Source organism: Terrapene carolina, unplaced genomic scaffold (assembly GCF_002925995.2).
Source record: "Terrapene carolina triunguis isolate 2854851 unplaced genomic scaffold, T_m_triunguis-2.0 Scaffold68, whole genome shotgun sequence".
Classification (NCBI taxonomy): domain Eukaryota; kingdom Metazoa; phylum Chordata; order Testudines; family Emydidae; genus Terrapene; species Terrapene triunguis.
Genome location: NW_020664419.1, coordinates 69,961,128 through 69,977,093, shown reverse-complemented (window position 1 = coordinate 69,977,093; position 15,966 = coordinate 69,961,128).

Below are 15,966 nucleotides of genomic sequence, written 5' to 3'. Positions count from 1 at the left end.
ACCTTTAAAAATATTTTCACATTCCTAGCTTAGACTTTTAGACACAACAAACCCTGCATCTTGTCAGGGGGGTTAGACTAGATGACTCTTGGGTCCCTTCCAAACTTGTGGTTCTATGATTCCATGACTTTTTTGCCTATTTTGAGTCACCTTTAAAAAAAAAAGTCTAATTGGAAAGGAATTGCACAGGAAGTGAAAGCTAATCCTCTTGTAATGCAATTTCTAGGGATTGCTAAAGAATTCTAATATATATTCTAACATTTCCAACTTCACCAGTGCTTGATGAAGCTACTATATTAAACAGGATATAATACTATCTTAATTATTAAAGAAAGCACCTGCAGCATTATGATGACTAGTAACCTCTCTCAGGGAAATATGGTCAACAAATGTAATAAGCTTGTTCTGGAATGCTTTACTCATATTTTCAAATTCTCTGTACAAAAACATGGTTCTATCGGTGGAGAGTTAACCACATGAATCATCACATTGTGTTCAATGAGCCTATTCTAAAAGTAAAGTGCTACTCAGTGTAAATAATGGTACTGTGATACTCAAAATAAGTGCCTTTTTATCTGGCCTTTTTTTGAGTATCAAGCAGAGCTAACTATACAAAATGAATGCTTTATACAACATGCGGTTTACCAGATTACCATGGATTGGTATAAAGGTGACATTGGATTTTGTTTTACCAATTTCCCTTACTTTTGCATTCTTTGCATGGAAGCATCCTCATTTATTCCTAATCCTGAATTCCATGCATTTGTTTGCTATTCTAATATGACTAAAGAATGAAACTGCTCAAATAAACGGATGTACACGAGCAATTGGCACATTGTATCAATTCTCCTAAAAAGTAGTTGGGTCAAAATTGTCAAACTTGGATGCTTAAAACTACATACCCAATACTTAGGCACCATAAGGTGACAATGCTAAAGAATCAAAGAAAGAACTTGCTTTCTTCTAACAGTGAACAACAAACTTTATTTGAACAATGAAAATATTCTAATAACTGTGCCTGTATTCCCCCCTTGTGAACCATAAAGGGCACCCACTCTTAGGCTTTCGGCTCCACGGCCATAACCTTTCTTGGGTGCAGACCTGTGTCTCTCTCCCTCTTGACTGGGGTTTTTCCAGGCTGCATCACACCCTAAACTGTGTTATTCCCAACAAGCCAAATGGCCTAAAGCACCAGTGTCTGTGCTTTGCTTTCTCTGCAGAGGCTATAAACAGCATAATTGCCCACAGTTATAAGTTACCACACAGCTCTTTCTAAGCAAGCACATTTATTCTTAAGGCAAAAACATTACAGAAAAAACATACTAAAAACAATGAAAGAAACTACACTCATGCTAATATGCTTACCAATGTCAGAATCACTAGGCAGTTGGCTGAAGCAGGGGCTGGCTAGCATGGAAACAGGCTTGGGCTACAACAAGAGCAATAGCAGGAGCAGGCACAGGAGTTGGTTGTAGCAGGAGTAAGGGCAGTCTGTTGAAAATCCTGCCAATGGGAGTGTTCCTGACTAGGTAGTGATGTTGAGCCTATATACTTGCTTTGGGATCATCTGGGTGGGTCTTCATCTGGGGATTGGCTGAATCCTGCTCAGATGGCGTGAGGCCTATCACAAGACCTGCAGGTAATAGCCTCTGGCCACTCACCACACCATCTGGCTGAGGGAGGACTCAAAGACTCATCAGACTTAAGCAGGCTTAGTCTCAGAGGTAACTCAGATATGACGCATTGGTTTTAAGCACACTCAGGCTCAGAGGCAACTCAAGTTTAGCCAGGCTTAGAGGTAAATCTTCACATCACCCCTCTAAAAAGACACTTTCCTGGTATCTTTGGGCCTGGTTTGTTAGGGTATGACCAATGGAATTCCCAAAGTATGTTCGGGGTATGTATATTGTTGGCTGGCTCCATCCTCTTTGGAACCCCCTTTCAGGTAGTTGAAAGCAGCTATCAAATCCCCCCTTATTTTTCTTTTCTGCAGAATAAATAAATCCCAGTTTCCTCCACTTCTCCTCATAAGTCATGTGCTCCAGACCTCTAATCATTTTTGTTGCCCTCCGCTGGACTCTTTCCAATTTTTCCACATCCTTCTTATAGTGCGGGGCCCAAAACTGGACACAATACTCCAGATGAGACCTCACCAATGCCAAATAGAGGGGAATTATCACATCCCTCGATCTATTGGCAATGCTCCTACTTATAGAGCCAAAAATGCTGTTAGTCTTCTTGGCAATAGGGAAACACTGTTGAATCATATCCAGCTTCTCTTCCACTGTAACCATTAGGTCCTTTTCTGCAGAACTGCTGCCTAGCCATTCGGCCCCTAGTCTATAGCAGTGCATGGGATTCTTCCGTCCTAAGTGCTGGACTCTGCACTTGTCCTTGTTGAACCTCATCAGATTTCTTTTGGCCCAATCCTCTAATTTGTCTAGATCCCTCCGTATCCTATTCCCACCCACCACTCCTCCCAGTTTAGTGTCATCTGCAAACTTGCTGAGGGTGCAATCCACGCCATCCTCCAGATCATTAATGAAGATATTGAACAAAACTGGACCCATGACCGACCCTTGCTTGATACTGGCTGCCAACTAGACATGGAGCCATTGATCACTACCCGCTGAGCCTGATGATCCAGCCAGCTTATATCCACCTTATAGTCCATTCATCCAGCCCATACTTCTTTAACTTGCTGGCAAGAATATTATGGGAGACAGTATCAAAAGTTTGCTAAAGTCAAGGAATAACATGTCCATTGCTTTCCCCTCATCCACAGAGCCAGTTATTTCATCATAGAAGGCAATTAGGTTAGTCAGGCACGACTTTCCCTTGGTGAATCCATGCTGACTGTACCTGATCACTTTCCTCTCCTGTCAAACATGGTTGACTATCAGGGACATAAATCCAATCTTTGAACAAAAGAATCCCATTCTTGATCAGGAAGTTTGAACAAGGGGGCAGATCTGTACTGGTTGACATCAATTTATCTGCAAACAGATTGTGAGCAGGAAAGACTTCATAAAAGACAGTAAATCAGCAAAATGGCAGGGCTTCAAGCTTGTGGTAAGCTCTGAGGGTCTATTCCCTTTGTCCAGATACTTGCCTTTGTGAGATAATTTGTTGGGCTTACCATTCTAGGTACCAGGGTGGTAGGTCAGGGTGAAATCAAATCAGGAGAAAAAAGGGGACAAACAGATCTGGTGACGATTAACAGCATTTACAGTTCACAGGTATTCCAAATTCTTGTGATCCATGAATACCTGAACTAGAAAATGCACACCTTCCAAATGATGACATCATTCCTCAAAGGCAGCTTTGATGGCCAGCAGTTCCTTGTCACTGACTTCATAATTTTGTTCCATGGGAGTCAACTTTCACGATGGAGGGATGGAGAATGCTCAGGGACCCATGTTGCTGTGATAGCACTGTTCCAATTACATAATTGGAGCCATCTGCTTTGACAATGAAGGGATTCTTCAGGTCCAGGTGAGCTAAGATAGATGCTAATGTACCTGCTTCTGTCAGTTGTTCAAAAGCAGATTGTGTTTCCTGCATCCAAAAACAGGCAGTGTCCTTCTAGATGGGTGGATAATTGGGCTCACCACCTTTGAAAACCTCTTGATGAACCGCTGGTAGAAGCTGGCAAGCTCAATGAAGCACTGGACATTGTGGATGTTTCTCAGTGCTGCCCAGTTCACAATTGCAGACACCTTTGGGGATCCATACTTATCCTGTCGAGGGAAATAATATAACATAAAAAGGCAATAGAAGTGTGATCAAACTCAAACTTCTTGGATTTCCCATACAGGCCATTCTCTTGAAGACACTTTAGTACCAAGCTAGTTATGAAGGGCTTGGCTTTCTGACAAGATGAGGATGTCATCTAAGTAGATCACTACAAACTGGTCCAGAACATCTCTAAAGATGTCATTGACAAAATCCTGGAATGTGGCTGTGGCATTGGAAAGATGGAAGGGCATGATGTGCTATTCAAAATGGCCATACCTCCTTGAATTTGAGCTAGATAGTATGATGAGTCTTCAGAGGCAATTACCAGAAGGTGTTGTGATAGGGCCACACCATTCAACCAGGGTTCAGCCAATCCACAGGCAAGGATCCACCCAGGTGATCCCAAGGCAGATATATAGGCTCCTTAGGGACGCAGTCTCTCCAGTCTGCTCAATGTCACTATCTGATTGGGACTCTCCTACTGCAAGTCTGCCCTGACTTCTGCTCCTGCTGCTTGCTCCAGCTCCTGCTCCAGCCTGCTCCTGCTCTCACCTTTGCCTGTTTCCTTGTTAGCCAGCCCCTGCTCCAGCCTGATCCTGCTCCAGCCTACTCTAGCCCGTGCCTGTTTCCACACTCATCCAAAACATTCCTCTCGTGTTCCCATTCTGTCGCAGTACATCTTGCACTCTACCCCTAGAGACTGGTTTCATGATGAAAGATGGACTTACATACAGCTGAGAGAGCCTTAACCGAGAGACTGTTCCTCATTGGCATGTCCCCTGTTTGCAAAATAAATACATAAATAAAGATATGTTTTATCCTTTAATTAAAGTGAAGTCTTTGAAATAAAATGAGTCTTTATTTGTGTCATGCACATGGTAGTTGCTGCTAAAATTCAAACACAGTGGCTGTAGGCAATAACATTTGCTCACCAGAATTAAAGTTCAGGAAGAAAACATTACAGGGGTCATTCAAGGTGGCAAGCCAGCTGATCCACCTCAGTGCTCCAACCCTGGGGAAACTTTTCCCTCTTTGTTTCGCAAATGTTATGCAGCACACAGCAGGCTGCTATGACCATCAGAATATTTTCCACATTGAGGTCTAACCTGCCAAAAAGGCAGTGCCAGCATTCTTTAAATCAACCAAAGGCACATTCAGTGGTTATTCAGCACCTGCTGAGTCTGTTGTTGAAACACTCCTTGCTGCTGTCTAAGTTCCTGGTGTATGGCTTCATAAGACAAGGGAGGAAGGAGTAGGTAGGGTTTCCTAGGATCACTATGGGCATTTGCACATGCCCAGTTGGAATCTTCTGGTCTGGAAAGAAAGTCCCATACACCTTTCTACACAGTCCAATATTCCTAAAGATGCATGCATCATGAGCCTTCCCTGACCACCTCACATTGATGTCAGTGAAATGGCCCGAGTGATCACTGGCGCCTGCAATACCAGAGAAATAGCCCTTTCAGTTGACATACTCCATCGCAAGATGGTCTGGGGCCAAAATGGGGATATGTGTGCTATTTATCGCCCCGCTGCAGTTCGGGAATCGCATTGCTACAAAGCCATCAAGTATTTCCTGCATATTACCCAGAGTCACAGTTCTTCATATCAAGAGGCGATTAATGGCCCTGAACACTTGCATCACTGCAACCCCCACTGTGGACTCTCCAACTCCAAACTGATTTGCAACTGACCAGTAGCAGTCTGGAGTTGCCAGCTTCCATACAGCGATCACCACTCGCTTTTCCACAATGAGGGCAGCTCTCATTCTGGTGTGCTTGCTCCACGGGACAGAGGTGAGCTCAGCACACAGTTCCAGCAAGGTGGATTTGCGCATATGAAAGTTCTGCAGCCAATGCTCATCATCCCATGCATGCATCATGATGTGATTCCCACTGCTCAGTGCTTGTTTCCCAAACCCAATATCTACGGTCCACTGTGTGCAGCTTCTCCATGAATGCCAGCAGCAATCTTGAATTGTTTCTTTTCATTGTACACAGGGCAGGCACCACAAATTCATTTTCTGTTTCACATCTCATGAAATACCGCAGGGCCATCCATATTATGTTCATAACGCTCATCACCTGACTGGTTAGCAGTTCAGGATCCAGGCTTTCAGGCAGAGATGGTGGGCACACAGTTTACAGGGGCTGTTCAAAAACAGCTCGAAACGAATTTGGAAGCCCATGGAATAATGGGACGAAAAGAACTGCATCATGGGATGGTGAGCATGCTCCCATGATGCACTGTGATCCATTCCCAGAGCTCCCAATAGCAGAGGGTAGCGAGTTGCACAATGGGATAGCTACCCATGACGCAATGCTTTCGCTGTTGATGCAAGAGCACCGACTGTCGATGCACTCCATTGACACAAAGAGTTTTATGTGGACATGCACAACCCATGTTATTAAAGCGACATATGGTCATTGACATAACTTAAGTTGACTTCACTCTGTAGTGTAGACATGGCCTCAGAAATAACTCATCACCACCTGAGATCACCCCCAGCTCCAACAAGGGCTCTGGTAGGTGATCAGTCCTTCAAACACTACACAGGGTTTTTTGTGTGGTTACAAGTTCATAACAGCTTTTGCTCAGAAGAAGTACATCCATGAATAAGTGAGTCTCTCCTTTATATAGCCTGGTCCTTTGATTTTCTGATTCAGAAACTAGGTAATCAGCAAGCAATGGCTTTCTCCTCAGGGCATAGCTTCAAAAGTTTGGGTCCAAAGATGGGAATCTGTATTCACCTCTTCTCTGGTATTTCCCAGGAAACTCACTGAACTTTGTCCCAACAGTTCCTTCTTGTCTGGCACATTATTTAAAATAGTCATTTGAAGCTCATAACACTTCCCAAGGTTTACATTGGCCACATCTCCCCCATAGAGAAGTTACATCCAAATCCACAATAATACACAAACTTTGCATTCAAAACAATGGACTCCAGGGATACTTAAATGTAATTCAATAAGGTTTTCAAGAATATTGCTGGAAATTATTAGCACAATTATCATCCCTAAAACTACTCTCTTTCTCTGCTTCACTGAGGATGCTGAAGCCTTATATGCTCTCCTGCTCAGGTTCCTGCTACATATTGAAGAAGCAGTACCTATATCTTTACAGGCTATGGATTTAGGTACCTACTTTTAGGGACACAAGTATGAAAATATTGGTCTAAGTAATTGTAAGGTGGTCACAGTTGTCCCTCCGTCCATCTCGGAGGGAGGCCATGACCCCTTGCTACAAGGACTCAGGGAGGGCACTGTTTAGGGGTGAATTAGTCCCAGGATCTCTGCCACTCAGCAGGGTAGAGCAGTAATGTCTATAAACCCCAGCCTTCAGGCAGGGCAGGGCAGGACACAGTTAGGAGGCTCTGGCTTGTAGGCAGGGCAGGGCAGTGAGGTCTACAAGCCCAGGCCCTCAAGCAGGGCAGGCAGCAAAGTCTAGAAGCCCAAGGCCTCATACAGGGTGTGGCAGCAAAGTCAGGGGGTTCTGGCCCGGAGCAATAATGAGCCTATAGGCCCAGACTCTCAAACAGGGCGTGGCAGCAAACAGTCGGGGGTCCTGGCTCTGGCGGACCACCAACAAACACAGGCCTCTTGGACTATGGTAGGGAGGTTGCCACACCAGCGGTGAGGTGGCAGGGGTAGGGGGACGCGGGCCCACCCAACTCCACTGTGTTCCAGCCCAGGGCCCTAACACGCTGGCCGGTAGTCAGTCAGCAACACAGCCAAACTATATTCAGTTCCCCTGGGCTACTTCCTGCACTCCTGTTCAGGGGGGATGGGTACCTGGGGAAATCTATTTATATCTGGTGGAATTACCCAGAGGCACAAGATTGTTGGGGACAGAATTATGGATCAAAGCTGGTCGTTAACTGGATGTAGTTTTCAAAAGGACCCATTAGTGATCCTTTTCATGTAGGAATTAACTATGTGGCTTTTTGAGAACATTAATTTTACATAGCATACTTATTAGTAGGAATATTACTTTTATTAGTCGGGAACTAGAAAAAAGGAAATAGTCCCCTTTGTTAGTACATGGTACAATGGAGTTTGGAACAAAGTCATAATTAGAAGTTAACATCAAATTAAAATTTGACAGATGAGACAAAAATCTTACAAATATCTAGATTGCTGGATTACTTTCACTGAATTTTCAAATAAGGTTCAATCTCTATAAAATCAAATGTAACCCCAGCCCTCAAGGTGTGGCTCTGGCCTTCTCCCTTTTGCAGTGGCGGGTTAATGCATGGGCCCACGTGGCCTGTGCCAAGGGACCTGGTCAATTTGGGGCCACCCACAGGAGCGCCAGAACCTGTGTAGAAGTGGAGGGGACACCAGCACTGGAACTGTGGTCCTGCCCCCTGCTCCCTCTCTTCCCCCTGAGGCCCTGCCCCCTGGACAGGCTGGAAGCTGGAGCCAGGCATGGTCAGAGACACATAGGGAGCCTGGGCTGCTGTGGAGAACTCCTGGCCCTCCACCTGCCCTGGGCGGGGTGGTTGGTGTCCCTGAGAGCAGGCCGTGTCCCCGCCCCATGGGATGCAACACTCAGGGTAGGTGGAGGGTCCATGGCTCCCCACAGCAGCCTACACTCCCTGGGCAGCTACCACTTCCCGACTCTGGCCTGGCCAGGGGGTGGGAGTTCTGGGGAAAGAGGAGAAGTAGGGGGTAAGGCCTTGTGGCGAGAGGGATGTGGAGGACCCAAATGTTCTTTGTGCCCAGGGCCCCAATAAATCTTAATCCACCTCTGCTTTGCCTGATGCTTGGAACAGCTTCTCTCCTCTCACCTCAGGGGTATGGGTCCTGGGTTCTTTATCTTGGCACCTGGTGCCTCCACCCACGGAGGACCCCTCCTAATGCATGGAACACAAGAGGTGCTGCTTCCTGGGAAATGTTTACTACCAAATAATATACTAGGAGTGTAGCCCAATACACAAGAAATAAAATAATTATCACAATCATCAAAGTAACAATGCAACAGGGGGAACTTTATTAGGTACGAGGAACAAAGGATAATGGATAAGGAAAGAATAGGATTAACTAGAATAATAAAATAGCAATAATACCTTAATCCCCCCTCACCCCACGCAATATTTACAACAGGCCCAAACCACTCAGCTCCCTCCCACCACCTGCCAAGGCAGATAGTGAGTTGAGAATCAGTTCTTACCTGGGTGAAGCAGCACTGTAATCATTGTCCGACTTAAAACTCATAAACAACATAAATAGACATGGGATTTCTTACAATGTCTTCACCTGAAAAGGAGTGTATCCTGAGGCTCCCTGGTTGTGACACGCTGTGCCCCAAAGTAGCATCCTGCAATCCTCATATTCATCATTCACATATGGTTGTGATATTTCATACAAGCATGCCATATAAGATATCATGATCTTCTGAAACCCATTGTTCTGTGAAAATATGTATATCATTAGTGTGTATGAAGTTATGAGATTTTGTTGTATAGTTGTTATTGGAATATGTTGTAAATTTGGGAGTCTCCATTGCTAGTTCTCCAGTGACAACAAAGGGGGTGATCCACATCCAGGCGAGTGTTACATGCCCATTAATCAGCAAGGGTATTGTAAACAAGGGATTTACAATTCTGTAAGAGAAGCACCACACAATGGGGATTGCTCAATCCTGTGACTCAGCAAGGCCCACCAGAACATGCCCGGGCTAGTTTCTTTCCAGGGACATGGACCAAGAGTATAAATAAAGGGACAGTGGCATCACGAGGGCACCTTTCTCCCCCCCTCGCTGGAAGCAACAAGAACACTGGGAAGACAAAGACTTAATCTGAGGAGACTGGACCCAAGCTTACAGGGGAAGCCTGTGTATTAAGAACGGTAACCTATCTGCAACATCAGGTGGGGTGATAAAAACTGCTTGATCCAAATACTGCCTAGTCTAATAAGGTTTAAGATTTAGACTGTGCGCTTACCTTTTACTTTCTTTGATAACTATCTCGGACCTTTTGTGCTTGTCACATATAATCACTTAAAATCTATCTTTCTGTAGTTAATAAACCTGTTTTATATTTCACCTAAAACAGTGTGTTTTGGGTAAAGTGCTTGGGAAATCTCAGCTCAGTTTAAGAGGTGTGCCCTCTCCATATTAAGGGAGGGACAGACTGGGTAATAAACTTACAGTGGTCAGGCTTCGGACCAGGGCAAGACCATTCAGTTCTGAGGTGCTGGGGTCTTGGGAGATATGCTGGTGCATTTCTCTGTGTGATTCATGAGTGGCTCAGAGAGCATTCATGCAATCTAGCTGAGTGTGGGGCTCCACATATTATTGTATTGAGTTATAACAGCACCCGGAGGGGGTTGCTGCTTGTCACCAGAAAAGCATTGTGAGGTGTAGCCCTGGCTGGAGAGTTAAGGGAACACAGTAGTAACCCAGTTCCAGGTTGTACCCCGGGGATCCCGTCACACTGTTCTGGAGTATGGATAATTAGTCTGGCTCTTGGTACCCTGACTTGGCCTCCCATGTTGCTGGTCTCTGCCAAGCTGACACCCTTCAATGACCCAGTAACCACCAACAGAGTTCAAAGTTTCCCTTTTGGTAGAAATGGGAAGCTTAATGGGGACGTCCCAGGCGGTGATGCTTCTCTCCCCTTTCCAGTCTCCTCTCCACTGCAACAACAACCAAAACCCAAAATAAAAACAAACCATTTGTCTCTGAGTTCTGGCTTATGACTGATTCTGGTAGTAGCTTCCAGCTTGTTCTGTCACCTCCCTGTATGCTAGGCAATCTGGGAAAGCGAGTCCTGAGCCTCTGTAGCCATTGCTGTTGTACTCCAGGGGCAAGTCCCCTAGAGGCTTAGAATAATATGTCAGGAACAACCAATTCCAGAGCGGGTTACAAAAACACGTACAGAATTTGTTTGAAAATTAAATTAGATGTGGATTGTGGAAATCTTTAGTGCGGAGGGCCATCAACAACAGCAACAAATACAGAAAACCTTCATGACAACCTCTTGTAGGAAAATGAGGTAAGAAAATGAACTTAAGTTTCCATTCAAACATTCTCACCAACACAGCACCCCTAAAACAGCAACTTTATAATCCTTTGTAATGAAAAATATCTGACGAGTTCTTGCATTGTAAAAATACTACAAAAATGGTTTTTTGGTGTTTTTGTTTTAATTTGTAAGTCACTTTGCAAAATAAAAGTTATAAAAGGAGAGTGAGAGAAAGAGAAAAAATGCCTCTGAGGATATTTAAAAAAAAACAGAATAAAGAAGATTCCACTTAGAGAAAACATAGCACTGTATATTTTAGGTTTAAGTAGCTGCAATAATTATGCACACAGATACACACACTATAGGCAGGGCTGGTAGCACTTTCTAAATGTCATTAAGGTTGTGCAGCATTTCCCACTGTAAGATCCTGTTTTCTGTTGCTTATAGCTTTGTCAAATATAAAACATTCAGGCTGAAGTTTTCCAAGCTAGGTATGTGCTTCAGGCTGAATGTTTCTGGAGAATTTCAGACAAAGTGGTTCAGCTTTTTCCCAGAACAATGGTGGAGAAAATTACATTATTTCCCCCTTGTTAAAAACTTCTGGTAACCTTTTTTTGAAATGCTCTAGAGCCCCTTGTTTTGGAGCATGTTTTTAAATTTAGCGGTGGGGTCTCCTTTCTGTCATGGATGTGCTTTTTGCTGTACCCATGAAAATCTGTCCAAATTTGACCAAGTTATAAGCATTTGAAAAATCACAGTTTGCATATGCTCAATAGAGACTGGCTGAAGCTTATCAGCTAAAATCTCAGAAGATTCCTCCCTCTCTGAACATGCTTGAGCCTCTCACAACATAAAGTGGTGACCAGGCTATGCATGTGCCATCCCCACACAGTAATTGAGCATGTTCCAAGCCCTCACAGCTCCTATGTTTGACCAGACTGCACATGTGCTGTCCTCACAGAGCGACTGATCATGCTCTCTCCAGCCCAGAGCTATGAGGGCTCGGAAGAGCTTTACCTGTGAAAGCTGCTCCCAGCTGCTCAGGGCCAGGGTTGGGCCAGGCATTAGAACTGAGAGCAGGAACCTGTTTCTCCTGTGCTCTCAATGACCCACCTGCTGCCATACTGGATGGAGGAGGAAACTGACTCAAATGCACAGGGGACAAAAACCGGACCAGGGGAAAAGGAAAGGAGTAGAATGGAACGGTGAGTCTGGTGAGATTGGGACTGGAGTTGTGTGTATGGTGGAAACTGTGGGATTTGGAGAGATGGAGACAAACAGCTGGGGGGAGGAGAGGGTGAGTTGGGCAAGGAGACAGGGACTGGGAAACAGTGAGTACAACAAGACTGAGGGGGACTGGGAAGCAGTTGGCTGTTGTTGGTGGGGAACACTGAGATCGGATGAGAGCTCGAGGGAGCACGAGAGACTGGAACTAGGAATCAGTAGGAGAGGGAAAGGAAAAGGAGGAGGAGCAACATAGCAGACAAGGAGCTGAGGTGTGGGTTAATTGGGATTGACTGGGACAAGGAGACAGGAAGGGGTGGAGGAGGAAGTTGAGATCAGATGAGGAGCTCAAGGAGAGAGACTGGGACTGTGAGCCAGTGAGATGGAAGATGAGAGACAGATTGGATGAGGAGCCAGATGGAGGAACTGGTACTGTCTCGACAAGAAGACTAGGGACAAGGTGTTGGAGTGGGAGGGGAAACTGGGACTAAGTGTGGGGAGGCGTAGAGACTTGGACTCTGACAGCGAGCTGAAAGGGGGAGATTAGGACTGACCAAACAAGGAGACTGGGTCTGGTTTGAGAAGCCTTAGTAGTGGAGACTAGGACTAGGTGGACAATGAGAATGGGCCTGGTATAAGGATCCTGGGGTAGGGAACAGTCAGGACTAGGAAAGGGACAAGTTAGAGGGGATGGGGTAGAAGGGGTCAAGCTTCGGGGAAATGAACAGAAGAATCTGTGCACACTGGAGCACATTCCCCTCCAAAACTTGGAATGGAACCCAAGATTCTTGAGTCTCATCATTGTGTCTCACTCCTCACTAGTGCTAGTCCATATAAAGGATGATAACATACTATTGCTATTAGTTGCTCAGTTAGCTCAAGTGGCAGAGGTATATGTGGTGAATCTAAAGTTTCCAGCCTTGCTCATGCGGGTGTCAATATGATGCCACACAACGGAATTTCTATTTTTTCAATATGATTTTCTAAAAACCTAGTAAATTACACAGAAAAACTATGTTAAAAACACGATTGAGGTTGCAAAGTCAAGCACTCAAAAGTTAGGAAATGCTAGATTTAAAGTTATCTGTATTACCTTAATTCATCCTCTTTGTGTTTATGCCTTGTTATACAGTCTTTATATGATCACATATGATTTTTTTCCACAGGACTCCTGTCTTATTCAGTGTATAGAATGGTCTTGCTGCAAGGATGAATCAGAGTTATGTAATAAAGGAGGTTGTCGCCTGTAGGGCCTCTCCTCATTTGTTGCAGAAATTGAAGGTTGTGTAGTGAATGAGGCAGGGATTAAGGGAAGAGAAAGGATGGTTTCATGGCTAAAGCAGTGGGATGCTGCCCTGGAGAACTGGATTCTATCCTTGCCTCTGCCACAGAATTCCTGTGTGATGTTAAACAAGTCATTTAACCCAAGCTTTTCAGAGGTGGTCACTAGCTATGTGCTCCTCATTTTCTGGATGCCTGACTTGAGTTCCTGAGGTCTGACTTGCTGCATTTGCAGAAGTGCTGAGTACTCACAAATGCCACTGCAGTCATTGAGAGCTGTGCTTCAAAGTGCTATATAATGCTAAATACTCTGAAAAAATCAAATATTAGGTGTCTCAAATTGCACACCCAAAATTAGTAGATAAATTTACCTTAATCTCTCTGTGCCTCAGCTCCCCATCTGTAAAATGGGGATACCACCCCATCACTTTACAGGGGTATTGTGAAGATAAATTAACTGTGGAGCACTCAGATACTATACTAATAAACACCATTGGAAGCCCAACAGGAAATTAATAATTTGATCTTCATAACAGAGTTTAAATAGTGTGCAGTAGATAAGGTCCAGGACAACAGATTGAACAGTGATGAAAAAACAAAATATTCCATAGCTGCTCGTTAAGTGAACAATGTCTGTCCTGTGTACTGAATGAAGCAAAGGGTCCTGTGGGAAAAACAGTATGTGATCACATAATTAAAAACTGTATTATAATGCATATGCACAAGACGACCGAATTCATGTCTCCCCTCCTCCTGGCTGCAGGACTCATGCATTGTTACTCCTGATTTCAATTTTTCAAATGTATGATCAGATCCTCATTCCCATGCCTCCATCTCACTAATTTCCCAAATCACCTCCTCAACTCCACTCTTCCATCTTCCTACTCTCCCATCCCTCAGAGAGCTCTTCTTCCTCACTCCTTCATTAACTGCCCTGTCCCCAACTCCCAGCACAACTCCTCACCCCCACCCTACATCCTATCCAAGTCTACAAAATACAGCTGGGCTCCTCACCTGCTCCTGGGCTCCCCCACCACCCAGCTCAGCTCCTCCACATCCCCTTCCCCTTCCATGTACTTTTTAGCTCCTCACTCCTGTGTTTCTCCACCCCTGCGCCCCCTTCCCTTCCTCTATCAGCATGTCAACCACAAAACACACAGAAATACACACACCCCTCCCACCCATTGCCTTATAGATCCCAACTCTCCATCCTGCCCGACTGCAGTGGAAGCGCTGGGCCTGGGCCAAGGGCATGGAAAGAGCCATAACTGCTTCACTTTCCCATAACCCTTAGGCAGACAGGTAGCTTGCATGTGTGCACTAGGGGTGCAGTGGTGGTAGCAGAGGGGAAGAGAGTGGAAAAAGGTGTTTCTTGCCTTTGTGAGGCAGGGCAAGGAGCATACTGCAGATGCCATGGGCCGTTCCAGCGCTGGAGACAGGGTGGGGCCAGCTGGGGGCTGCTGATAGTTCTTGAACACAAACAGCCCAGGCTTCAGATCAAGCAGAGCCTTAAACAAACCGGGTTACGGACCACCAGGCAGCGGCACGCTTGTGGAATGGAGCACTGGGCCCCCGTCCCCACACCTCCCCACACCCATCACCCCCATCGCTGGCTGAGCAGGGATGCAACTGCGGGCGGGTGTTGCAGAGTTTCCTCTGCGTCAAGGGAGGTGCGGCTCCCCCTGCTCAGCCCTGCCCACCCTTCTTCCACCGGCGCCGCCCCCCCCCCTCTTTTTTGTGTGTGTGTGTGTGTGTGTGTCCGCCTTTAAGCCGCCGCTGCATAGACGGCTGGGCACATGTGCGCCTGCATCTCGCTCTCCATCACGCACACAAACCCTATGACAAACACGCTCATTCATTCACTCCAAGCACACAGGGCGAAGCGAGCCTCCGCTGCAGGGCCTCGCCCCGCGGGACACCCCAAAGAAAGGTAGGTAAGGCGGCCGCACCGCCGGGCAAGGGGGCATGTCTGGGGCGGGTGGGGGGGGGGAGAGGGATGGAGAGGAATCAGCAGGAGTCCCCACAGGATGTTCTAGGCTTTAGTGCTCCCAAGCCATCTTGTGTGGGTCGTGATCTGGCAGCATGGAAAGAAACACATGATCGGAGGCACGGTTTGCCTTGTAGGTTAGTACCAATAGTGGGGTTTGTGGGCACCGGAGAGCTCACGCTGGGGGTGTAAAGAGAGTCCCCCCCCAACCCCCGCTTATCTGTATGTGCTGAGAGGGGAAGGGAGGGGAGGAGAAGTGGTTTCTCTCCGCCCGGTGTTTCCCCTCTCGCAGAAGCCAGGGGCATTGTCACATCAGTCCCTGGGAGATTCTCTTTGCTAGACTGAATATCGCCTGTTCGGAGGGAAGCGGGTTTGTCCTTGGGGAAACAATAGTGTGGCCAGATGGAAAGAGGCGCCTTGTGCTCTGATGCGGTGAGGTTGGGTTTTCTTTCTTTCTCTTTTGGCGGGGAGTTCCTTTCCTTGTGTGGATCAAAAGCATTTCTTTCAGGTCCCGCGGGTTGTGTAAAACGCCTTGATTGCCTGTGTGTCTGCAGCGCAGGGAAGGGAGCATTTAATCTGGAGATCTGCCTTTCTGGATTTTAGCTATTTCGGTGGCTCCGAGGCTTATTAAGAGGAATCTGCCTGATCTTAATCGTTTAAGCTATCTAGGGGATGAAAGAGGATGAATAGCGCCGGTTGCGCCTGTAGCGGTTCCCAAATCTGCATCTCTCTCTCTCTCTCTCTCTTTAATTGGAGGCAAGGTTTAGGG